The sequence below is a fragment of the Capra hircus genome, chromosome 8 (genome assembly GCF_001704415.2).
Source record: "Capra hircus breed San Clemente chromosome 8, ASM170441v1, whole genome shotgun sequence".
Classification (NCBI taxonomy): Eukaryota; Metazoa; Chordata; class Mammalia; order Artiodactyla; family Bovidae; genus Capra; species Capra hircus.
In genome coordinates, this window is record NC_030815.1 from 61,817,724 (window position 1) to 61,845,112 (window position 27,389).

Genomic DNA, 27,389 nt, shown 5'->3' on the forward strand with positions numbered 1-27,389 from the left:
TCAGCCAAAATAATATATGGCGCCCAGTTATATTTGAAGTTCAGGTAACAAATAGTTTTTAAGTATATTTGTGACATCCTTGTGCTAAAAATTTTTATGTTTATCTGAAATTCAAATTTAACTGAGAGTCCTTAGTTTTCCCTGGCAACCCTACCTCAGGGACACAATACTTCTCTTCATTTCCCAAGTACATACCTATTTCTAGGTTTAAGCTCCACTAGGAAGAGACTCTCTCCAGTCTCAGCGTCTTGACTTTTGTGCTGTCTTACAGGGTTCAGTTCAAAACCACACCTCTATGAAGACTTTCCCCCTAAATCAGCTCCTCCTTTCTCTCTGTCCCTTTGCCGCAGAGCATTTTATTTCCTATTTTGGTTTATTTTCAGTTGCTTATAAGTCTGTTTCCCCCACTTGATGGGGAACAACTCAAGGGTACTTGGTCTAGAGTTTTTTTTTCATGGCCTCAGTATAACTTTATATAGTAGGTAGTCTGAATATTTGATGAGCGGACGACCATACCTAACACACTGTGAGTGCTGACCATATGGGCTTGGGTCTCAGCATTTTACATGGACATAAGTCCTTTTCTCTTTGAGTAGTCCTTTGAGGTAGGCATTCTCTTTATTTTCACTTTAGAGATGGTGAAATGGAGGCACAGAGAGGTTAAGTAACTTGCCCATGATCACACAGCTAGAAAGGGGCAAAGCTGGGATCTGAACCTAGATAGTATGACTCCAGAGCCTGTGCTCGTAACCTCTGCAATGTCGGGAATGATTAGGCGACTAGAGAATGTGCGGAAGAGCAAGCGAAGGAAGGCACGAGCAGAGGCGGCAGACAGGTGTTAAACCTGGAAGACAGAACGGCTGGGGACCAGAGTGGGTGATGAAGAGCAGAGGCTGGAGGGGTCGGAGAGGTATCAAGAAACCGCGCAGGAACCGCGATGAATCCGCGACTTGCACTCGGAAGGCAGTGAGCAATCCGCAGTGGACGGGCTGATTTCTTCTGGTTTCTGCTTTGGAAATCAGTTCCTGATCTCTGCAGGGGCCTAACTGTGAGTCTTTTTCTACTGCACAGCCCTCTTCCCAGCGCGGAACCTACAGAAGAGTCTTAGGAGGCTCAGCCCAGACAAGTTCTGAGGCCAATCCTTTCTCCTCCCCGTACCCCACCCCTCCGGGGCTCTCAGCTGGAAGTCAACAGACTTCATTCTTGGGCTCCAGTCTCTCCGTGTCTGGTGCACCTCTGCCTGGCTCTTGCCGTTAAGTGTGGCCTGTGTGTTACACGGAGGAACTGATATGATCCAAGAAGGGTGATGGTGAACTCGAATGAGCGCGCTGCCCAGGTTATTATAGTAATGTAATAACTTTTCCTTGTCACGTCTGTTGGAACGGTAGGGTGGATAGTAACTTGCTAATGCCTTCAACCTAGTTATTTACTTATTTTCACAGTGGCTTTTTAAAAATAAAGGTTCTAGTATTTTATTTATCTATTTTTATATATTTTCTTGGCCATGCCACATGGCATGTGGGATCTTTGTTCCCTAACTGGAGATCCACCCCCATGCTCCCAGCTTTGGGACACAGAGTCTTAATCACTGGATTTCCAGGCAAGTCCCTAGTCTTTTTGTTTTTAATTGTGGTTAAAAAAACAAACAAACACACATAACATAAAATTTACCGTCTTAACCATTTTTAATTGTACAGTTCAGTAGTGTTAAATATATTCACACTGATATGAAACTGATCTTCAGAACTTTTTCATCTTGTGAAATTGAAACTCTATACACATTAAATAACTCTCTTTCTCCCTCTCCCCCCAGACCCTGTTAACTATCATTTTGTTTCTATGTCTATGAAATTTACTTCTCTACATACCTTTTTTTTTTTTTAAGATGGCCTTTTTTAAAAAAAATATTTATTTATTTATTTTTTGGCTGTGGTGGTTCTTCACTGCTGGGAATGCTTTCTCTAGTTGTGGTGAGCGAGGGCTACTTTTCATTGCAGAGCACAGACTTCTCATTGCGGTGGCTCCTCTCGCAGGGGAGCAGGGCTCTAGGACACACAGGCTTCAGTAGTTGCAGCCCACGGGCTCAGCAGTTGCGGTGCACAGGGTTTGTTTCTGCGAGGCATGTGGGACTTTCCTGGGCCGGGGCGATTCTTAACCAGTGGACCATCAGGGAAGCCCTAGATACCTCTTATAAGTGGAATCGTGCAGAATTTGTCTTTTTGTGACTGGCTTACTTCACTTAGCAGAATGTCCTCAAGGGTCATCCATGTTGTAGCCTGTGTCCGAATTCCCTTTTCTGTTGTTGTTTTCAAGGCTGAAGAATATCCCATTGTATGTATAAACCACATTTTGTTTATCCATATATCTGTTGAAAGGCATTTAGGTTGCTTCTCTATCTCGGCTTTTGTGTATAATAGTGAATAATATGTGTACAAATATTTATTCCAGTCCCTGCTTTCAATTGTTTTAGATATATATCCATAATTTGGATTGCTGGCTCATATTCTATTTTTAATTTTTTGAGGAAACTCTATACTGTTTTCCATAGGTGTTGCACGCATCCCATCAACAGGGCTCCAGTTTCTCGAATCTTTATCAACACTTGTTATTTTCTGTTTTGTTTTTTGATAGTAGCCATCTTAATGGGTACCAGGCTGCCTGGAACCCAGTGTTTATTAGGAGGCTGTGTTTCTGAGGTGCCTTAGGACATTATTCACTGGCACTCAGCAACGGGGAAAACAGCACAGAGCTCTGGGCAGACAACCTGATAACCTGCAGATAGAGCATATCATAAATTCACCAAAGACTTTGCGACTCTGGGAAAGTTATGCAAGCTCTTAATTTCTATCTGCCCACTGGGGACGAGGCTTTCTTGATGACTTAGCCTCCTCCCTCCTTTCCCCAGTGTTTGCTCCAGGAAAAGACAGGAAGTGAGAGATGGGAAATGACTCGTAAGATAAGCACCTTCATCTCAGCTGCCGTCACCCTGAGTGCATTTTTTCCTGTCTTTTTATTACAAAAACAAGTCATGATTATTTTTTAAAAATTAGCTCAGAAAAGCCTTAGAATCAAGGAAGTTTTTATCCATCCCTCCATCACTTGGAGGCAACCCCTGATAATTATTTCAATCTGTTTCTTGTAGTTTTTTTTCCTAAATGAGGCAAACTTCTTTAATCTTTGAAAGTCCCTCTTTTCCTAGAGATGAGCACCTCATTTTCACAGCAATCAAAAGCAAAGTTAACTGAGCTCTCAATTTCTTAAATATATCTTTCTTTGTGTTATTTCACGTCTTAAATGTGTCACTTTGAGTGAAAGGCAATTAATTACAGTGGAAACGCTGCTTAGAGACGTCTTATGAAATTGTGTTAATATGTGTAGAGAGAGGGAAAGGAAGGGGAGAGGGAGCTGATGGGCAAAACTAGTTTAGTTAAATGGATAGTTTCTCTCCCTTTCAAGTTTCAGAGTGGAGGGTCTCTTTATTAATGAAAGGATCAGAAAGTTATTATGGTTGTCCCAATTTGTCAAAATTAGTAAAATTCCATCGGAAAAGCAAAGTTGATCAACCAGTAAAAAGGTAACAAACAACAAAAAATATTTTAAAAAGAACACTACCAGTTCAGGAAAAAATCTGAAGATACAAAAAAGATGTAGTGTGGGACTTCCCTGGCAGGCCAATGGTTGAGACTCTGCATGTTCAATGCAGGGGATGAGATTTCAGTCCCTGGCCAGGGAACTAAGTTCCCACATGCCACGTGGTGTGGCCAAAAAAGAGGAAAAAAAAAAAAAAAAAAGGAAGGAAGGGAAAAGGTGGGATGTGGGAGAGCCTGGAAGGTAAGGCACTTTCTTAGGAATTTTTGACCTCAGGATATTATGCTTGAGGATCTTCTGGGCTGGTGTTGTCTAATGGAATTGGGCTGAGGGACTGTAGGAGACCTAAATGTTTCTATCTTGGTAGCTTGGCATGACTGGGGCCACTGAGGATCGCAGACCTGACTCCTAGGCTGGTAGAATAATGCATGAGAGGAGTTCAGCACCAGGCACAGAGGAAGTACTCAAGAACCGTTCTGTGTAATTGCTGCTATCTGGGGTGGAGGAGGAAGTGAGCTTTTGGATCTTCTTGGCAATGTGCTAGGGGTCAGAAAGTGTCATACTTGGAAGGCAGGCAATGGCGGCGAGTGGCCTGGTCCTTCATCTCCTTTCTGCATGCATGTGTGCTGAGTTGCTTCAGTCATGTCATGCTTCAGACTCTTCGCGACCCTATGAAATGTAGCCCACCAGGCTCCTCTGTCCATGGGGATTCTCCAGGCAAGAATACTGGAGCGGGTTGCCATGCCCTCCTCCAGGGGATCTTCCCCACCCAGGAGCTGAACCTGCCTCTCTTTTGTCTCCTGCATTGACAGGCAAGTTCTTTACCACTAACACCACCTGGGAAACTCAACTTCTCATTCCTCTTTAATCTAGGCTTCCGGGTCCTGGTTGGGAAATGCACGTGTGCATATATGTGTGTGTGTTGGGCATGTAGGATGAGGAAGTCTCCAGGAAGTGGAAGAGTCAACTGATATAATTAAGCTATACACCAGACACCACATTCTAAGTGTTAAAAAGCCAAAAGACACCAATCTTGCAAGAGAGTTTAGGTAACTTGACTGCACATTTGGACCAGGCTTGTGACTCAGAGTTTAAGGCATCTGCCTGCAATGTGGGAGACCTGGGTTCGATCCCTGGGTTGGGAAGATCCCCTGGAGAAGGAAATGGCAACCCACTCCAGTATTCTTGCCTGGTGAATCCCATGGACGGAGGAGCCTGGTGGGGTTGCAAAAAGTCGGACACGACTGAGTGACTTCACTTCACTTTGTCAGAACCTAAAGCTTGAGCAGAGACATTCTCTCCATTTTCCATTTTAGAGAGATTTTTCTCCATTAAGTTTCAAGAGTTCAAGTCTAACCTTGCCTTGGGTAAGGTTGCAAGAGGCAGAAGTATTCCCATTTGGGGAAAATCAGATTTGGGGAAATCAGAGGCTCTCCTGCTTGGGATGTTGAGGTTTTCTGCCAGTGACAAGGAAGCACACCATTACTGGCTCCCGTTAGCACTGAGGGCCTCTCCTCAAAGGGGCTGAGTGGGCTGTCCTGATATAGGCGTGCCAGAAACCTCCTCCTGGGCCATGTGGGAAACCAGGCAGCCCCTGCCTGGTCTGATGCAAGCCCTGGGTAGACAGGAAGCAAGCTCCAGCCTGCAGGCCAACCCTGGCACACAGTGGGGCAGCGGGCAAACAGCCATCCTTGGCGCCACTGGAGCCAAATTCCTTGCCAAATGGGCTTCAGTTTCAATGCACTGGTAGAGCCCAGGAGCCCAGGAGTGTAACTGCCATTGACCCTGATGATGAGCCAAAGAAGACCCCAGAGAGTTAGCACAGTGGGTGGAAGGTATGGCATGGACACCGGGCTCTCGGGGACCCAGCCCTTCCTTGGGGAGTGTGTTATGCCATCCACCCCCAGGGACCTGCTATGACAGGGGTATGTCACACGCCATCCCAGGGTGGAGGTGGGCTTTCATCACCTGTTCTACCTGTGAAATCTTAGAACTTAGACTAGGAAGTTAATGATCTCCCATTCTTGTTCAGCCTGAATCAGGAAAGGAGGTGAATTTTAATTAACAGATCTTTTTTTTTAAGAAAGCAAGACATTTTATAGTGTGTTTTATGAAGATTTACATTCAAAATGATTGTAGTTCTTAACTTATATCCAAACTAATGATAATTTTTAATATTTTGGCCAATGGAAAGCTTCAGTTATCAGCAAATTTCATTTAAGTGGAATGGAGAGTATCAGATTTTGCTGGGTAATGATAAGAGTCACACTTACTGAATGTTTACCATATCTCAGGCCCTATTTTAAGTGCTTTACTTGCATTAACTCCTTTGATCCATGTAACAACCCTATGCAATGGTATACATAGTCTTACTTTTGAAGGAGGAAACTGAAACACAGAGGAGTTTAGTAACTTATTCAAGGTCACACAGCTCATAAGTGGCATACTTGGATTTGAACCCAAGGAGTCTGGCTTATGAACCTATGCTCTTAAAGCACAGTTCTAACGTGTCCCAAATAATGAAGACTTTTATTTGGATATTTTACTAAGTGATCATTTATGTAAAGTTTTCATGGGAATTTTCACAGCAACAGTTCAGGGGTCAGAACAAATTGGGAAGACTAGAAACTTGACATCTTAATCCCTTCCTGCCTCCCATGCAATATTACAAATGAGAAAATGAAAGCCCAGAGAGGTATTAGTGTAATCTAAGATTACACCATGAAATCTAACCGGAAGTTAGAACTTAACATCCAAGCTGAGTATTTCCCAACATATCATTCTTTGTGATTTTTTTTTTTGACCCCCCCCGACCAGGCACTGAACTCGTGCCCCTTACAGCAGAAGCATGGAGTCCTAATCACTAAAAGAAGGGAACCAACCAGGGAATTCCTTATCATTCTTTGTTCTGAATGATTTCTATGTCAGTTTCTTAGAGTTCTGAAGTCTGCCCCGAGCCCCTCTTGTTCTCTCCTCTCTTTCACAGCCCAAGTTCTTGTCAACCAGAAAGTGTCTACACTTTCCTCTCCTGTACACATAATCCCTCGTTCCGATTCCATCACAAACACTCCTGGAGTCCCCCATGTTGGTCCTGCCTGTTTTGCAGGGGCTGTGTCTGAAGGAAGAATACAAGGTCTATTTTCCTCTTAAAGTCAGGATCGAAACAGAGTGGCCAGGACAGGAACTTTAAGCAGTAAGGCCCACACCACGTGATTGGGTGATGGACGCCAGGGCCTGGCGACAACAGCCACACCCATTACCCCATCAGCTCTTCCCTCAGCTATTTATCACATCACTAATTACGCTGAGATGCCACTGACTCAAAAGTACTAAAAGAAACAAAGATTTGAGGGTCATGGCTAGATGCTGGAAATACTGGAAGAGTTCTAGACTAGTAATCAGGAAGCCTGGCTTCCAGGCTTGGCTCTTCCACTAACCAGCGGTGTGGCTTTGGGCAAGTTGACATGCCTCTCAGGCCTTCTTGTTTCTCATATGTTACATGGGTTAATGAGCTGCTTGTCCAACCTCACAGGATTTCTGTGAAGCTAGACTAAGAGAACAATAGTGCTTTGGAGATGACATTACAGTGTGAAGATGTAAGGAATTATTGTTGCTACACTGAGCTAGATCCAAACGGCCCAAGGCCCCGGATTCCCTGCCCTGATGAAAAATAGTGGCATGAAAGACTTTATTCACTCTCATCTACCATATCAGGACTCGTTCCCGGGAAGGGATTTGGGAAGTAGAAAAACAGAGCCCAGTCTGGGGTTGCGTCCAACCCCACGGGTTAGTTCTTTGGAGCACTGTGCCAGGAGTCAGGAGCCGGGGCTCTGGACACCACCTGTGCGCCCCATGAGGCTCTTGGCCTCCCTGTGTCTTGGCTGGTTCTGAAACTCTGATGCTACATTGTCAGTTTGAATTCAGGGAGTTGGATCAACTCTAGGATCTGGGGAAAGAGGAAAATGGAAAAATATGCCTAGTAAGTGCCAGGTCCTTCCCATGTTATCTGTCCCCTTTCATTCACTCAGCCCCTGATGGTGCCAGACTCTGTGCTAGAGGCTGGGATCAGCTGTCAGTAATCAAGACAGACCCAGCTTTCTGGCAATTCTGATGAAGCAAAAGAGACAAGCATAAAGCCAAAGTGCACACAAATATCGAAAGAAAATTGTGAGAAAGGTAAGAAGGAAAATAACTATTGGGGAGACCAAACCAGCCCATTGTGGAGCTGAACTTGACAGAAAACAAGAAGATGGCCAGCTAGAAGGGGACAAAAAAATATGCCAAGGGAACAGGTGTGAAGGTCCTTAGGTTGAAAGGAGCATGGCATGGCCCAGAGACGGAGGGGCACGGCAAGTGTGACCAAGGAGCAGTGAGCGCGGGGTGGACTGTTGTTGGTGTGGATGCTCAGGAGCTGACCAAGCCCTTTCTTACAGGCCATGGTCAGAAGCAGAGGTCTTGATTCAATTTTTGAATGTGAGCTCTGCTGACCTAGGTCTTCTGAATACAAGTAGAATTTCTTGTTTTCTGGACAATCTGACTGATCACATTCAACAAATTTAATAAACATTTACTGTCCTGTGCCCTAGAAAGACAGGACAAAAACAGAAGCTTTGTCTCTGTCCCTTGTGTTGCCATCTGGACCTCAGGCTGGGTACAGGGCAGCAGGACAGGACTACTTTATTAAGTAGCCATAAAGCAAGAGAGTCGGAGATGAGTGCCACAAAGGAAGCGCAAGGTCTACAGTTCAATGAATAGAGCTGACAGGTACAGGAACTTATCATGTTAATGGCCACATCTTTGAAATGCTTGTCACACCCATTGGGAGAGTTTCCAGGAAAAAGTATAATTTCAACTGAGCCTTGGACAATGGTAGGACTTAATATTTTTTTTCCCATTTAAAAATAATATATACTTCTTAAAGAAAATTTGAGAAATGCATAGACTAGTGAAGAAGATAATTATAACCACATCTAATCTGGAGAAATCATTGTAAATGTTTTAGTGAGTAACCTTCAAGGCTCCTTACCTGCGTTTTAACAGTGCTGAAAACATCATGTAGCTATAACTTGGCAGCTCTCCTTTTTTCATTTCATGTGTTAAGTCTTTTCCTATGTCGTTAAATATTCTTCAAAAACATGATATGGAATGGCTGTTCAGTATTTGATTTTTTGGATTTGTGTAACCAATTCATTATCATCGGATATTTTTGTAGTTTCTAAATTTGTTGCTTCTGTGAATAATGCTGGAGTGAGCATCCTCATACATGAAACCTATGACAGCACCTGGGTATTCCCTTAGGGCAGATCCTGAGGAGTAGAATTCCTGAGGGAAAAGGGTGTGAACATTTCTCTGGCTTTGGATTCGCACTCCCATCAGTAACATAAGAGCTCGCCTATCTCACTGCATATTTGCCAAAACTAGTTTCTGATGTAAATCCTTACCATTTTGACGCGAGAAGGAGAGGAGTTGTGTTCTCTTGCTGTTTGAGATGATCCTGACCTTAGCCAGCAGAGGAGAGGGACTCAGGAGGTGGGGAAGAGCACAGAACAGCTTGAGGGAAGGCCTGGTAGGTCTCCTCCGCAAGCCGCTCTTCAGAAGTGTCTGGAGTTTAAGGGAATCACACAAAGTTGCCTTGCTGTAACTCCTCCTCAGCTGTCTGTGGCCCATGAATCAGGATATTTCACCCAGAGGACAGGTGACTGCCTGAGACACTGTTTGTCCCAGGATTCACCCAGAAGGAAGTGCATCTTGTCCACACTGCTCCCCGATAGAACAGATCCCTCACCCCAAAATTTCCCCAGCGAGGTGAGAGTCTACTTTCAATCTCCATAAAAAGTGAAGTAAGGTGAGGTGTGATGTGGGAGTAAAATTTTTTTGGCAAATGCCTTCAAATTTAGGACTTTATTTATAGACTTCTGCTGCTGCTGCTGCTGCTGCTGCTGCTGCTGCTGCTGCTAAGTCGCTTCAGTCGTGTCCGACTCTGTGTGACCCCATAGACGGCAGCCCACCAGGCTCCCCCGTCCCTGGGATTCTCCAGGCAAGAACACTGGAGTGGTTTGCCATGTCCTTCTCCAATGCTTGAAAGTGAAAAGTGAAAGTGAAGTCACTCAGTCATGTCTGACTCTTAGCGACCCCATGGACTGCAGCCTACCAGGCTCCTCCATCCATGGGATTTTCCAGGCAAGAGTACTGGAGTGGGGTGCCATTGCCTTCTCTGTATAGACTCCTAGAGGAGCATAAATTAGTTCAACTCTTTTGGAGAGCAACTTGGTAATCAAATTGTAAAGTAGGAGTACTCTTGAACTCAATAATTTTACTTTAAGAATGTGTCTGAGGAAATAAGGGGCTTCCCTGGTGGCTCAGTAGTAAAGAATCTGCCTGAGAATGCAGGAGACATGAGTTTGATACCTGAGTTGGGAAGAGTCCCTGGAGAAGGAAAAGGCTACCCACTCCAGTATTCTTGCCTGGAGAATCCCATGAACAGAGGAGCATGTCAGGCTACAGTCCACAGCGTTGCGAAAGAATCGTATCAGTTCAGTTCAGTTTAGTTGCTCCATTGTGTCTGACTCTTCGCGACCCCATGGACTGCAGCATGTCAGGTTTCCCTGTCCAACACCAACTCCTGGAGTTTACTCAAACTCATGTCCATTGAGTCAGTGATGCTATCCAACCATCTCATCCTCTGTTGCCCCCTTCTCCTCCCGCCTTCAACCTTTCCCAGCATTAGGGTCTTTTTCAATGAGTCAGCTCTTTGCATCAGGTGGCCAAAGTACTGGAGTTTCAGCTTCAGCATCAGTCCTTCCAATGAGCACTCAGGGCTGATCTCCTTCAGGATGGACTGGTTGGATCTCCTTGCAGTTCAAGGGACTCTCAAGAGTCTTCTCCAACACCACAGTTCAAAAGCATCAATTTTTTGGTACTCAGCTTTCTCTATAGTCCAACTCTCATATCCATACATGACTACTGGAAAAACCATAGCTTGACTAATTGGATCTTTGTTGGCAAAGTAATGTCTCTGCTTTTTAATATGCCATCCAGCTTGGTCATAACTTTTCTTCCAAGGAACAAGTGTCTTTTAATTTCATGGCTGCAGTCACCATCTGCAGTGATTTTGGAGCCCCCCAAAATAAAATCTCTCACTGGTTTCACTGTTTCCCCATCTATTTGCCATGAAGTGATGGGACTGGATGCCATGTTCTTAGTTTTCTGAATGTTGAATTTTAAGCCAACTTTTTCACTCTCTTCTTTCACTTTCATCAAGAGGCTTTTGCTTTCTGCCATAAGGGTGGTGTCATCCTCATATCTGAGGTTATTGATATTTCTCCCAGCAATCTTGATTCCAGCTCGTGCTTCCTCCAGCCCAGCATTTCTCATGATGTACTCTGCATATAAGTTAAATAAGCAGGATGACAATATACAGCCTTGATGTACTCCTTTCCCTATTTGGAAGCAGTCTGTTGTTCCATGTCCAGTTCTAACTGTTGCTTCTTGAGCTGCATACAGATTTCTCAGGAGGCAGGTCAGGTGGTCCAGTATTCCCATCTCTTTAACCATTTTCCACAGTCTTTTGTGATTCACACAGTCAAAGACTTTGGCATAGTCAATAAAGCAGATGTTTTTCTGGAACTCTTTTGCTTTTTTGGTGATCCAGTGGATGTTGGCAATTTGATCTCTGATTCCTCTGCCCTTTTGAAATCCAGCTTGAACATCTGGAAGTTCATGGTTCACATACTGTTGAAGCCTGGCTTGGAGAATTTTGAGCATTACTTTGCTAGCATAAATTGTGTGGTAGTTTGAGCATTCTTTGGCATTGCCTTTCTTAAGGATTGGAATGAACACTGACCTTTTCTAGTCCTGTGGCCACTGCTAAATTTTCCAAATTTGCTGGCATATTGAGTGCAGCACTTTCACAGCATCATCTTTCAGGATTTGAAATAAGTCAACTGGAATTCCATCACCTCCACTAGCTTTGTTCATAGTGATGCTTCCTAAGACCCACTTGACTTTGAATTCCAGGGTGTCTGGCTCTAGGTGAGTGATCAGGCCATCGTGATTATCTGGGTTGTGAAGATCTATTTTGTATAGTTCTTCTGTGTATTCTTGCCACCTCTTCTTAATAGCTTCTGCTTCTGTTAGGTCCATACCATTTCTGTTCTTTATTGTGCCCATCTTTGCATGAAATGTTCCCTTGTTTATCTCTAATTTTCTTGAAGAGATCTCTAGTCTTTCCAATTCTGTTGTTTTCCTCTATTTCTTTGCATTGATCACTGAGGAATACTTACTTATCTCTCCTTGCTCTTCTTTGGAACTCTGCATTCAAGTGGGTATATCTTTCCTTTTTTCCTTTGCCTTTTGCTTCTCTTCTTTTCATAGCTATTTGTAAGGCTTCCCCAGGCAACCATTTTGCCTTTTTGCATGTCTTTTTCTTAGGGATGGTCTTGACCACTGCCTCCTGTACAATGTCACGAACCTCTGTCCATAGTTCTTCAGGCATTCTATCAGATCTAATCCCTTGAATCTATTTGTCACTTCCACTGTATAATTGTAAGGGATTTGTTTAGGTTTTACCTGAAGGGAATGGCAAACCAATTCAGTAATTTTGCCTTGAGAACCCCATGAACAGTATGAAAAGAGTTGTATATGGTTTAGCAACTAAACAACAACAGCAACAACTGAGAAAACAAATAAATAAGAATTCAAAAACGAGTGCAGAGGGTTGGGCAGAGAAGGAGGTACTGTCGGTATTCATGAAAACAACCTGAGTGGGTATCTTCTCCATGCCTAAGAAATAGAGACATTTACATGAGAAATTTCATGGGAGTCTGAGTTGAGGAAGGGGCTGATGCCAGCTAAGAAAACACATATCTGGAGACTATCTGCAGGATCCCCTGCCCAACACCCAAGAGGTGCCCCTCCTCCCAGCATGGCACCTAGTACGGTAGTCACACAATTCGGGAAGGGTACCAGGCTGGCTCACTTCAATCTGTGTCCATAAACAGGGAGAATAAGTCATTCCGCCAGGAAGGTGAGGTTCCTGTCAGGCTACAGTCCCTCCTGGTGCCTCTCAAGCTGCTAACATGGCCAATAGGAGAGCAGTTCATTCATCCTGAACTGAGACATTCCAATAGGGAGTGGAATACCCCCTTCTCAGGTGTCTTTCATGAGGTTAAAAACAATCCTAATCAGGGGATCAATTAGACTAAATGTCTTTTCTGGAAAGAGATACATCACAAAGAATAAAAGAAAAAAATATTTAACTTCAAATGACAGCAAGCTTTGAGAGGACATCATTTATTCATTACAAAAAGTAAGCAGGGACCCCCACCCTGTGCTACAGTGAACAAAGCAGGCACAGTCTCTGTCCTCATGGAGTTTGCTTCTAGGGGGGCAGTAGGTAACAAATGAGGAAGCAAGACATATGTGGTGGCTATGTGGAGTGCATGAATGGAGACCTGATGAGACCTGATTAAGAGTGAGCAGCCCTGCAGGCAAGGGTGCTCCAGGCAGAGGGCACGAGTCTTGGGACAAAACAGGGGCCAGTGTGGCTTCTGTGCCGGGCAGGGAGAGTAGTGTGGGCTGGGGGTGGGGTAGGGTGGGTCACGAAATGTCTGATTCAATCTGAAAGCAACTGGCAATTATTTGTTCAGCCGCTCAGTCATGTCCAACTCTTTTCGACCCCATGGACTGCAGCACACCAGGCTTCCTTGTCCTTCGAGTTTGCTCAAACTCATGTCCAAGGAATCAGTAATGCCATCCAACCATCTCATCCTCTGTCACCCCTTTCTCCTGCCCTCAATCTTTTCTAGCATCAGGGTCTTTTCCAATGAGTCAGCTCTTCGAATCAGGTGGCCACAGTATTGGAGCTTCAGCTTCAGAATCAGTCCTTCCAATGAATATTCAGGATTGATTTCCTTTCGGATTGACTGGTTTGACCTCCTTGCTCTCCAAGGGACTCTCAAGAGTCTTCCCCAGCACCACAGTTTGAAAGTATCAATTCTTCAGCTCTCAGCCCTCTTTATGGGCCAACATTCATATCTGTACATGACAACTGGAAAAGCCATAGCTTTGACTATACAGACTTTTGCTGGCAAAGTAATGTCTCTGCTTGTTAAGATGCTGTGTAGTTTTAAATAGGAGAAGGAACAGATGACTTTTTTTGCTGACCCTTTCCAATTGGGCAACAACAAGGGTCCTCCTCTCTGGTGTCATTCAAGCCCATAGAATGAGAGGAAGTTCAGTTCAGACACAAAATTTTATTCTTTTCTTTTTCAAATTTATCCTTTAATTGAAGGAAAATTGCTTTACAATGTTGTGGTAGTTTCTGCCATACAACAATGCTATTCAGCCGTAACTATACATATATCACCGCCCTCCCCTCCGCAGCCCCTCTAGGTCTTCACACAGCTCCAGGCTGAGCTCCCTGTGTTATATAGCAACTTCTCGCCAGCTATTTGTTCTAGTCAAGTAATGGACAGCTGCAAGCCTATACTCTAGAGTACACGCTTCCCCAACAGGCTGAAAGATGTCTAGGGGGCTTTATCAGGTTATCAGTCAGTGGCGAGGGGGTGGAGTTCTCCTGAGGCAAAAGCAGCTGTACTGCTCACGCTCCAGGTCTGAGTGCTGGGTGCAGCGTCTCTGCACATGGCTCGCTGCCTCCACTTTGAATTAGGTGTCCTGTGCAGCTTCTGCACGTGGTCCTCCAAGCTGAGGTGTCGGCAGAGCCATTTTGTCCTCGGAACTTTGTTTTGAGGCATCAGACGCAAGGTCTCTGCTGTTGTCCTGTGAGCAAGTGAAACTAGACAAAGAACAAAGGAAAAAGAGGTTAGACTTTTTATCCAAATTCTAGGGGTTTTTTGGACTGTGTTGCTCTGCATATGGGATCTTTGTTTCCCTCCTGCTGCTGCTGCTAAGTTGCTTCAGTCGTATCCGACTCTGTGACCCCACAGACAGCAGCCCACCAGGTTCTCCCATCCCTGGGATTCTCCAGGCAAGAACACTGGAGTGGGTTGCCACTTCCTCCTCCAATGCATGAAAGTGAAACGTGAAAGGGAAGTCGCTCAGTCGTGTCCAACTCTTAGTGACCCCATGGACTGCAGCCTACCAGGCTCCTCCATCCATGGGATTTTCCAGGCAAGAGAACTGGAGTGGCTTGCCATTGCCTTCTCCTCAGTTCAGTTCAGTTCAGTTCAGTCACTCAGTCATGTTTAACTCTTTGCAATCACATGAATTGCAGCACGCCAGGCATCCCTGTCCATTACCAATTCCCGGAGTGCACTCAAACTCATGTCCATCGAGTCGGTGATGCCATCCAGCCATCTCATCCTCTGTCGTCCCCTTCCCCTCCTGCCCCCAATGACTACTGGAAAAACCATAGCCTTGACTAGACGGACCTTTGTTGGCAAAGTAATGTCTCTGCTTTTCAATATGCTATCTAGGTTGGTCATAACTTTCCTTCCAAGGAGTAAGTGTCTTTTAATTTCATGGCTGCAATAACCATCTGCAGTGATTTTGGTGCCCCCCAAAATAAAGTCTGACACTGTTTCCACTGTTTCCCCATCTATATCCTATGAAGTGGTGGGACCAGATGCCATGATCTTCATTTTCTGAATGTTGAGCTTTAAGTCAACTTTTTCACTCTCCTCTTTCACTTTCATCAAGAGGCTCTTTAGTTCCTCTTCACTTTCTGCCATAAGGGTGGTGTCATCTGCATATCTGAGGTTCTTGATATTTCTCCTGGCAATCTTGATTCCAGCTTGTGCTTCTTCCAGCCCAGCATTTCTCATGATGTACTCTGCATATAAGTTAAATAAGCAGGGTGACAATATACAGCCTTGACGTACCAGTGGTCGTGTATGGATGTGAGAGTTGGACTGTGAAGAAAGCTGAGTGCCGAAGAATTGATGCTTTTGAACTGTGGTGTTGGAGAAGACTCTTGAGAGGCCCTTGGACTGCAAGGAGATCCAACCAGTTCATTCTAAAGGAGATCAGCCCTGGGATTTCTTTGGAGGAAATGATGCTGAAGCTGAAACTCCAGTACTTTGGCCACCTCATGCGAAGAGTTGACTCATTGGAAAAGACTCTGATGCTGGGAGGGACTGGGGGCAGAAGGAGAAGGGGACGACCGAGGATGAGATGGCTGGATGGCATCACTGACTCGATGGCCATGAGTCTGAGTGAACTCCAGGAGTTGGTGATGGGCAGGGAGTTCTGCAGTGCTGTGATTCATGGGGTTGCAAAGAGTCGGACATGACCGAGTGACTGAACTGAACTGAACTGAACTGAGATACAAACTATTATATACATTTAGAATGCATAAGCAACAAGGTCCTCCTGTATAGCACAGGGAATGGTATGCTTTCTCCTGGGATAAACCATAATAGTAAAGGAAAAAAATTTTTTAAAGAATGTATATACATATATATATATGTATAATAACTGAGTTACTTTGCTGTACACTAGAAATTAGCACAACATTTTAAATCAACTATACACCAATAACAATTTTAAAAAATTCACGCTTTAAAAGTGTGCAAGTCAGATGTTTCTATTGTATCACATATTTGTGCAGCCATCCCCATTGTCTATTTCTAGCACATTTTCACCACCCTAAAAAGAAACTTCATATCCATTCACATAACTCTCAATTTCCCACTCCTGTCAGTCCTTAGCAAACACTAGTCTACATTTTGTCCCTATGAATTTACCTATTCTGAATATTTCCCAGAAACAGAATGATACAATATGTGGCTTTTCTGACTGGCTTCTTCCATTTAACATGATTCCAAGCTCATCCATGTTGTAGCTTGTATCAGTACTTCATTCCTTTTTATGGCCAAATAATACTGTAGTGTATATAGATATACCACATTTCTCCTCTTCTCAATTGATGGATATTTGGGTTGTTTCCACATTTGGGCAGTTATGAAGAATGCTGCTATGAGCATCATGTATGAGTCTTTGAATGAAGAACATACAAACATATGGTTTCCCTGAATAAGTGTTCCTTGGATTGCTGCAAGACTTTGATTAATTTTCAGAGTTCAGAAAAAGTAGATTTTGACAATTTTCGCCAGTTTTGACAATTCTCACTGCGTGTGTGGAGAGGATTTTTGGAGATCCTTACTCTGCCATTTTGCCAATGTCACTCCGAATCACTTCATTTTAAACCCTATATTAGTATTTGATGAATCAAAATAAACTGAATTTTAAAGGTAAGTGACCCCAAAGGTTGTCTTCTAAGACCCGCCTCTGTTTTTAAATTTATTGTTTCTGATGGGCCAAATGTTGAGTGAAATAAGGGGCCAACTAAGCGAGTTAGACCTTCAGTCAGCCTCTGGGTAGGGCTTCAGGGCTGGGAACAGTGCAATTGTGTTTCTTGAAGAGATGGCCGGGTTCCCGCAGAGCAAGCTGCTGCATGCTCCACTCTGGGAAGGCCAAGGATTTCCAAGTTTTTATGGCAACTCTTCAGGACTCTTGGTTGTTATGGGGACTCTTGGTTGTACGTGAGGACACTTTTCCACATCATAACTTTTGTAGAATTTCCTGTTCAGATAGGCTGGGGGTATTGTCTGGCAGCAGCAGGATGTGTAAGTTGACCTCTGTTATTCCCTGGGGATGGGGTATGGTCACTTCTCTTGGGTTGGCAGGAAAGCAGATATTCATGCCCATATGGAAGATGGAGGAGCTGAGGCCAGAGCAGGGCCAGACTATTTCAGCTGCCCCTCACTTGCCTCTAAGTCCTCAAAGGGGCTTGGCTGGAGCTCTTCGTGTTCCACTTTCCAACTGGTTAGTCCTGTAGATGGCCCCATGGCAGGGTGGAGTTTGTCCAGGTCAATATCAAGTCTTACGCTTGGAGATAAAAATCCAATTGCAGAATTCTGGCTCAACAGAGGTAAATGAGAGATGGGCTAGGTGATGGAGTTGATGGAGATGAGTGGGAAATATGAAGGGCTACCCTTGGGGCCCAAGAGGATCCCAGGTTGTGCTAATGAAATAATGTCTAGAAGGAGGGATGTTAAATTTCTACATACTCTGGGTTGCGTCAGACTTTCCTGGGGTTTTGTGTCCTGGAGTATGTCTAAGGTAGGGAGGGCAGCCTGGGAACTATATTGTGTTAGAACAAGTGAAGGATTAGAAACTGTCTAGCTGAAGAAGGACAGATTCAAGGGACATGGTCTACAGATCTCTAATGGGCTGTCCTGGGGCAGAGAAAGCCAATTAGAGAGAACCCTCTGAGGGCCAAGTTGGGTTCAGTGGGGGAAGTCGCAGGGAGATAGCCTTAAGCTCAGCATTGAAAAGACCTCTGTAACAGGCTGAGTGTCCACATAGGTAAGCGTGGGTTCAAGTCTGTAGGCAGTAATCCCCCAGTCAGCCCTAAGGGGCCAGAACAAGAGAGTTCTAGAAAGTGTTCCGTACCACATTTGAAACAATATTCTCTTAAAAACATGTTGAAGCTGGGCAAGGTTATTGTACCTTCAGATCTAGCCTTCCTACATTCCAATCTCCAAAGGGATGTCCCTAACCCCTCCCTGCCACCACCCATCCCCCACCAGTTTAGCATCAATCAGAAACCAGGCATTCTCCTAGACTTCTCCCCTTCTCCCACTCACGTCAATAGATCAGTCAATCACCAGATTCTGATGGAGACAACCTCAGGATAGCTCTTGCATCTGGCCACCTTTCTCCATCCCACTGCTGCTGTCTTAACTCAGATTTTTATCATTTCTTGTCCTGTCCTTTGTTACAGATTCATGTCTGTTCAGGGGTAATCTTAACTGATGATCCTTAAATGCAGTCTGATCATTTTAGCACTTTGAAATATTTACCATCTCTCCATACTCGCAGGATAAAGCATAAACAGTTTAACATGATATTCAACCCACCTTTCTGGGATCACTCTTCTTCAGGTGCTTCATGCTCCAGCCACAGGTCATGACCACCCGGCATTTGTTTATGCCGGCTTTTTGTATAAAATTCTCTTTCCTGGCTTTTTTTTTTTTTTGCTTGTTTGTTTTTTAGGTTTTCAGAAAGACTGATCAGAAAGTGCCGAGTTCTCACACACACACAACCCCCTCCAATTTCCCCTGTTATTTACATCTTGTGTTAGTGTAATATATTTTCCCGCAACTAATGAACCAATGTTGATACATTATTATTAAGTCCATAGTTTACATTAGGGTTCACTCTGTGCTGTACATTCTGACAAATGCATGATGACATGTTTCCACTATTACTGTATCATAGAAAAATTTCACTGCCCTAAAAAGCCCCTGTACTCTTCCCTCTAATCCCTCAAAACCAGATCAAAATCTATCCATCTTGTAGGATCTTATGTAGATACTACCTCCTCCAGGAAACTTTCACTAATTCTATCAATTGAAAATATTTACTCTCTTCTCTTAATAATCAGTAGCATATATGGCACATCTTTTCAGTCCTGGGTGCTATACCAATCCTCTCTCTCTCTTCCATATACCAATGCTGCTGGATAGATTCTAACTTCCAGATGAAGACACAGAGGCTCCTTATTGAAATGACTTGCTTAAAACCTTACAACTAGCAAGTACGAAGACTGAGATGTGAACCCAGGTCTGTTTGCCTCCAAACCTGCCAAGAGGCCTTTTCAGTCCTTGACCTCATTCACTGTTTGGTTTCCACCCTGGACTGAGAACTTGAGTTCAGGTGCCATCTCTGGGTCCTTAGAATCCAGCACAGAGCCTAAAACAGATCAAGGTTTTAAGGTAAATGTGAACAGATTGAAAAGTATTGTGTTCATGGGAATTCTGATAAACTACTAGCTGGAAGTGCCAGAGGAAAAAACCCGAAGTCTTTGGTCTGTCTGCAGGAAAAATTTGCCCCATTCACTCCAGCAAATGCTCTGGGCTGAGCCTCTTGAGTGAACCTGTTAATTCCAGTGACAATGACCTGAAGTTGTGGGTGAGTCTGTTAGTGTGGGAGATCCCTCTCCCGCACTCCTAGGACACTCTTAGGAGGGAAATGGACTCCTTTCATCTCAGCGTGGAGAGGGCTGGAGAGGCCCAGCCTTCCTGCTCGGCTCTGCTGGAGATGGGCCAGGCCCCGAGTGTGCTCACGTGTGTGCACTTGAACTCCTGCGTCTTCTCTTCTTCGAGATCACACCACCAGATGCGTAGTTCTCTCTGCTAATGCAATTTATATGTCTGAACATGAACGGAGGATTTGTGAGCCTTCAAGGCTGGGGCTTTGGAAATTACCTCGGCAGGCCAGGGCTGCTGGGTAGAGACCTAGGGTTTTAGGAGACTTTGGGGAAATTATTTTCAAAGGTGCTGAGGCTCCTCCTGGTGGGAGGAAGGGCCATCCCCATTCCTAGTGTCCGTTTTGAAACAAACCCAATAAGACTTTCTGGTTTAACAGTGATCACAAGGGAGCTACACAACGTGGCAGAACAAAGGCTCATTTAACAGGTCAGCTGGGCAGGGAGTGAGGGGAAACGGGAGCGGGTTGAGCTTGGGCTCTCGTCCAGCATTGGGCACTCACCAGCTGGAAGCGTCAGTAAAGTTTTAAATCTCTGCCTCAGCTCCTACCTGAGGAAGTTGAGAGGGATAAATAATGTACACCAGGAGGCTGTCTCATTTTGCAAAAAGACTCAGGCTTTTGTATTGGAAAAATTTGTGTGGTCTCAGGCAAGCTATTTCACCTCTCAGAGTCTCCTTTCTGTTATTTGTAAATTTGGAAATAATAATGGTTACCCTGCAGGACTGTTTTTTTATTACTATTGTATTTAATTTTTTGGCTGCAACACATGGGATCCTAGTTCCCTGACCAGAAATCACACCTGCACCCCTTGCAGTGTACGTGCAGAGTCTTAACCACCGGACCACCACGGCAGTCCAGTGCAGCATTGCTTTGAGGGACTAAATGAGATAGTATGTAGGAAGTGCCCAGAGTAGTGCTGGTACCCAGTAAGGGTTCAGCATCAGCTGCCTTCTCTCTCTTTGGCATGTCAGTTGCGCTCTCCCACCCACTGCAGGGCCTCAGCCACCACCTCCGTCTGAAGTGCTCCTCACTCACCTCACACAGTTCTCCAACCCCCATCATCTCTCTTGACTGACAATCCTGAGTCTGTTGATTTTCTCCCCACTTGCGGGGACCTTATTGCCTTCTGTTCTGCCTACAAAAGGCTCTCTCTGAACCGTTTTGACCATGTCTTTTTCCTGCTTATAAAACCTCTTACGACTTCCCTTTGCCTACACAATAAAACCTAACCTCCTTTCCACCTTTCACCTTTCCAGTCTTACTTTATCTCCCTTTAAGTAGATGTCATACTGCTGCATCAGGTCCAGTGACTGTGGCTCCCTGTGTTAAGCAGCTGTTATCCCTGTTCCTTGGGTGTCATTGATCTTTCTGCCTCCCAAGTTGAGGATGGTTTCTGTACTGAATTTTGAAGATGATGATTGCTTGATCTAGTTTAAGAAAGTATTCTATGGAAAAACAAAATAGCAATTTTTTTCTTTATACCTCAGAAGCCACCTGAGTTTTGCCATGGATTTATTCACTGTTTTCCTATGAGCCAGCTGTAGAAAGATCAGGACATCCCATTTCTTTGTAATTTCCCTGTGCTGAGCTGTAGGCCTGGAAAATGATAGATGCCTAAAATTGATCAGGGTAATCGATGCTACGTGAAGTATTTACACATGATGGATGTATCATCTGCCAGATGTGAGTCTTGGCAACGGCTTGCTTGTTTATAAAACCCCTGAGATCTCATTTGTATTAGTGACTAATGTTTGCACATGGAGCTGTTTGCAGTGTTTTAGAAATGACTATTTATTCGACATGCCCACCTTTCTCCTTTACTTTCCCATTTATCACAAGCCTTGCTGCTCTTTCCTACATAACAAAATTAGGGTTTTCTTCAGCCTTCTTTCTCCTTGACCTTGCTGATATATGGGGGTGTTTTTACTTTGCATTTCCAACTGGGCTTCCATTTCCCCTCTCCCTCTAATTAAAAACTTATGTGTTGTTGGTATTATCTCCTGAGGCTCTGACTACTCATTACCCATTGCTGTACCTACAAATAAACTCCAACACCCCTCATGTGGCATTTAGAATCCTCCCCAACCTGGCCTCTGCTGATCTTTCCAGCTGTATGTCTTACTGAGGATCCCAGCACTGGACAGGGATAGTCCTATAAGTGACAGAAACGCAGCCTGCCTGACCAGCTTATACCCACAGAAGTATTTATTGAAAGATCCCCATCTATGAGGAAAGATCTGCCTGAATGAGCGCAGTTCTGGGAATCTCCAAGACAGGAACCAGGGTCTCCAAGACTGTCATTAACTACCGTAACACCATTTCTGCTTCCTCTCGTTTTTGCTTGTCCTGTGCGTCATTCTCTCCTGCAGATAGGTTTTCTTGTACCTGGCAAGCAATAAGGCCACTGTCAGCTGAACTCCTCAGTCGGGAAAGTATACCTTTTCCCAGTTGCCCTGGGGGAGGAACTCTGAATGGCCTGGCTTGGGCCCCCCATATTCCTGGGTGAGTCTCACTGTCTGGGGCATGGGGAGTGATAACTGGCCCAGCCCGCATTGCTGGCCTGACTCTGTGGCCAGGAGGGCAGTGCTGGCTCCTAGACAAAAGCGTGGGAGGGCACACTGGGCACACAGAACTCCAAGGCTACCATTCCTATTTCCTGGACTAGCTACAGCATGTAGCAACGACCATTCAGTCACGACCAGCGCTCTGCGCCAGGTGCCCAGCCCTTCTGTACCCTGAGCTCACAGTCTGGTGGAGGAAACAAATACTCAACAGGTCATTACAAGGTAGAGTGTAGTGTGGGGCGACAGAGACAGACTGAGAACGCTGTCAGAGCACAGGCGGGAGGCCTTGAACTCAACCTGTCTCAGGCAAGGAGAATTCTTTTGGAAGAGTGACAGGAACCTGAGAATACCAGATTCTTATAGAACAGCAAGAGGGTTGAGGTAATGAGGGAGGGAAGGGCATTCCAGGTGAACAGCTGCGTGAAGGCCTGAAATGGCAGGCTGGCGCCCAGAAGTATAAGGGATTCAGGAAGGAGGAGCTGTGGTGATGGTGATGGGGGTGGAGGTGGGAAAAGCGGGTAAGGCTCTCAAATGCTCACTTCTGGCTTTGTCTCCCCTCCTCCCCCTGAACTGAACTCCAGCTTTCGCCTTAAAGATGAACTGCTAAAGCTGTCCTGTCTTTGAATCTGGAGACAGTGAACTACAGCTTATCCCAGCTTCCTCGGGGACTCTGCGGTGTCTCAGGCCCCTCTCTGCTAGGCTTCTGTTCTGCCTCCTTTCAGTTATTTCTTTACATATCTGAGGTCCTTTACCACATCAAAAGACCCTTGGATGCAGTAACCCTGCCCTAAATGTCCTTCTCTCTCACACAGCATGGCTTAGCACAGGTCCTTGTTCATTATCCAAAAAATAATTCTTGAATTGTGATCACTTGGCTAATTGGGCATTTTCCCCCCTTGGGATCAACTAGCAAAATGCTCTTGGCTTCATGTGAGTAGAAAGAATCTTTAAAATTATCTATCAACAGTTTCTCAGCATAGCCAGTTTTTTTTTCTTCTGCCAAAAAGAGCTTTATATATTTTAGTGATTATAAAGTTGATACATATGCATATATATAATGTAAGTAATACATAAAAGCATTAGAATAAATTTAAAACTACACAAGATACCATCTCCCAAAGGCAACCACTGTTGATATTTCAGATAACAACTTTCCAGACATTTCTCTATAAATCCAGCTGTAATTAACATATCACTTTGTAAGAAGGTAGTGCAAAATACAACATAAGCCTAAGTTTCAGAGTTAAAAGTTTAAGATAATTTAATAGTTGAGTAAAATGTTTTTTTCTAGGTTATCTAAATGAATTCTTGATGTTCTCTGAGGGATTAAGCAACCACTGAATATTTGTTTTGGAAAGTTCTACCTGTTCTTTCTCATTGAAGTATAATTTACATACCATAACATTCACCCTTTCAAAGTGTATAATTCAGTGGATTTTAGTAGGCTCACAGACTGTACAACTCTCACCAGAACATTTCATCATCCCCTATACCCTTTAGGCAATCACTCTCCATTCATCTCTCTCTTTAGCCCCTGGCAACCACTAGTCTCTCTGTCTCTATGGATTTGCCTATTTTGGACATGTCATAGAAATGGAATCCTATAATGTGCTGCACTTGGTGTCTAGTTTCTTTCATGTAGCATAAGTGTTCAAGGTTCATTGCGTTCTAACAAGAGTCAGTAGTTCAGCCCTTTTTAAGGTTGAACAATATCATATTGTATGGATATACCATATTTTGCTTATCCATTCATCAGTTGATGGACATTGGAGTTGTTTCTACTCTTCGGCTATTATGAATAACATTGTAGTGAACATTCATGTAAAAGTTTTTATCTGAACATATGTTTTCACTTCTCTTGGTAGTATACTTTTACATTTTACATTTTACATTTTAGGAGTAGACTATATGGTCATATGGTAACTCTTCGCATAATGTTTTAAGAAACTGCCAACTATTTTCTAAGGCAGTTGTATCCTTTTACATTCCCACTATCTATGTATAAGTTTATGATTTCTCTACACCCTCAACAACAGTTGTTATTGTCTGTCTTTTCTATTAGGACCAGTCTAGTGGTCATAATAGAAAAGACAGTGGGTATGAGGGGGCTTCTCCAGTGGCTCAGCGGGTAAAGAACCTGCCTGCTAATGCAGGAGATACAAGAGATGTGGGTTTGATTCCTGTGTCAGGAAGATCCCTTGGAGAAGGAAATAGCAACCCACTTCAGTATTCTTGGGGCTCAGTTGGTAAAGAATCCCTGCAGTGCAGAAGACCTGGGTTCAGTCCAGGGGTGGGGAATATCCCCTGGAGAAGGGAACGGCAATACACTCCACTATTCTTGCCTGGGAAATCCCCTGGACAGAGGGGCTTGGCAGGCTATAATCCATGGGGTCGCAAAGAGTCAACATGTCTGAGCCACTAACACCTTCACTTTGGGGGTACTCTGGGGGCTCAGATGGTAAAGAATTTGCCTGCAATGTGGGAGACCCAGGTTTGATCCCTGGGTTGGAAAAATCCCCTGGGGAAGGAATGGAAACCCACTCCAGTATTCTTGCCTTGAGAATTTCATGGACAGAGGAGTCTAGTGGGCTACAGTCCATGGGATTGCAGAGTCGGACACGACTGGGTAGCTAACACACTCAGTATTCTTGCCTGGAAAATTCCATAGACCAGAGCAGCCTGGCAGGCTACATTCCACGAGCCCACAAAGAGTAGGACACAACTGAATGCACATGCATGCACAAACACACACACACACACACACACAAACACACACACAGTGAGTTATGAAGTAGTATTTCCCTGTAGTTTTGATTTGCATTTCCCTAAGAATTAATAATATTCATGTGTTTATTGGCAATTTATATATCTTCTTTAGAGAAAAGTTTATTTCTTCAAGTCCTTTATCCACTTTTTGTTTGGTATATTTATCTTTTTATTGGTGAGTTTTAAAAGTTCTTTAAATATTCTGGATACTAGACCTTTATCAGATATAGGATTTGCAAATATTTTCTCCCATTCTGTGGCTTATCTCTTTAGTTTCTTGATACTGTCCTTTGAGAAGCAAACATTTTTAAGTTTGATGAATTCTAATTTGTTATTTTTCTTTTGTGGCTTGTGTTTTAGGTGCCATTCTAAGAAATCACTATCTAATACAAGGTCATGAAGATATACACCCATATTTTATTATAATTGTCTCACAGATTTCGCTTTTACATTTAGATATTTAGTCTATTATGAGTTAATTTTTGTATGTGGTATGAGAGAGAGGTCCAACTTCATTCTTTTACATATGGAGATCTTGTTCAAGGACCATTTGTTGGAAAGCTATTTTTTCCCCATTGAACTGTCTTGAGGAAAATCAGTTGATTATAAATATATGGGTTTATATCTGAACTCTCAATTCTATTGATCTATAGGTCTACCCTTATACTAGATCCAAGTCATCTTGATTAGTATAGCTTTGTAATAAATTTTAAAATTAGGAAGTATAAGTCCTCTAACATTTTTCTTCCTTTGCAAGATTGTTTTGTCTGTCCTGGATCTCTTACATTTCTCTATGAATTTAAGGATTAGATAGTTTCTTAAAAACAAACAATCCAGCTAGATTTTGGTAGGGATTGAGTTGAATCTATAGATTAATTTGATTGAGTTGAATCTATAGATTAATTTGAAGAATATTGCTATTTTAAGTTCATGAACATGAGATTCTTTGTATTTATTTAGCTCTTAACTTCTTTTAATGATGTTTTAGAATTTCAGTGCATGGATCTTAAATTTCTGTCTTGAGTTTATTCCTAAATGGTTTATTCTTTCAGTACAACTGCACATGGAGTTGTTTTCTGAATTTAATTTTGGATTCTTCATTGCTAGTATACAGAAATGGAACAGTATTTTGTATATTGATCTTGTATCCCACAATCTTGCGGAATATATTAGTCTAAAATTGTGTGTCTGTGAATTTCTTAAGATTTTCTTTATATAAGACTAACCATCTGATAGTTTTACTTCTTTCTTTCCAGTCTGAATGTCTTTTATTTCTTTTTCTTGCCTAATTGCCCTGGCTAAAAACTCCATTACAATGCTGTGAAGTATTAAGAGAAAATCCTGATTTTGGGAGAAGGCTTTCAGGCTCTCACCATGAAGACTTTTTCTCATTTTAATGTTTGGCAATTTCTTCAGATAAAAATCCTATTTCCTAAAAGTTTTCAGATTATCTGCATTTCAACTGTCTGGAGAGGCGGCTCTCGTGGAGGCAGCTAGCGCGAGGCTGTGGAGCACTGACCGCGCGTTGTGCCCTGCGCTGCCCAGACTAGAAAACAGTACAGTCAAGAAGGCTAAAGGTGATCCTAAGAAACCAAAGGCAAGATTTCTGCTTATGCCTTCTTTGTGCAGACATGCAGAGAGGGACATAAGAAGAAAAACCCAGAGGTCCCTGTCAATTTTGCTGAATTTTCCAAGAAATGCTCTGAGAGGTGGAAGACCATGTCCGGGAAAGAGAAGTCGAAATTCGATGAAATGGCAAAGGCGGATAAAGTGCACTATGATCAGGAAATGAAGGATTATGGATCAGCTAAGGGAGGCAAGAAGAAGAAGGACCCTAATGCCCCCAAGAGACCACCGTCTGGATTCTTCCTATTCTGCTCTGAATTCCACCCCAAGATCAAGTCTACAAACCCTGGCGTCTCTTTTGGAGATGTGGCAAAGAAGCTGGGCGAGATGCGGAATAACTTAAGTGACAGTGAGAAGCAGCCATACATCAACAAGGCAGCGGAAGCTGAAGAAGTATGAGAAGGGTGTTGGAGACTCTAAGTCTAAAGGGAAGTTTGATGGCTCCAAGGGTCCTGCTAAAGTTGCCCGGAAAAAGGTGGAAGAGGAAGACGAAGAGGAGGAGGAGGGAGAGGGTGAATTAAAATAAACAGTTGATCTGTCTCCTTGTGAATACCTTAGAATAGGGAGTGCCTTGATTGACACACCTCTCACCCAAGAGGTGTCTGTTGCCCTCATTATGTTTAATTACCCAGCTGGATCATGACCATATCCTAGTCTCTCAAAGCGCTCCAGCAACTGTCAGTGGTTTACGTTAAGCGGCCATGGGTGTCCAGAGCACCTGGAAACTGTTTCAAAGTTGTACATATTTCCAAACATTTTTAAAGTGAAAAGGCTTTCGTGTTCTCCTCACTCTGTGCACTTTGCTGTTGGTGTGACAAGGCATTTAAAGGT

General features: G+C 43.7%; 1 pseudogene; it reads left to right on the forward strand.

Moving 5' to 3' along the window:
- On the forward strand, positions 759-27,131 carry LOC102184147 (annotated as a pseudogene).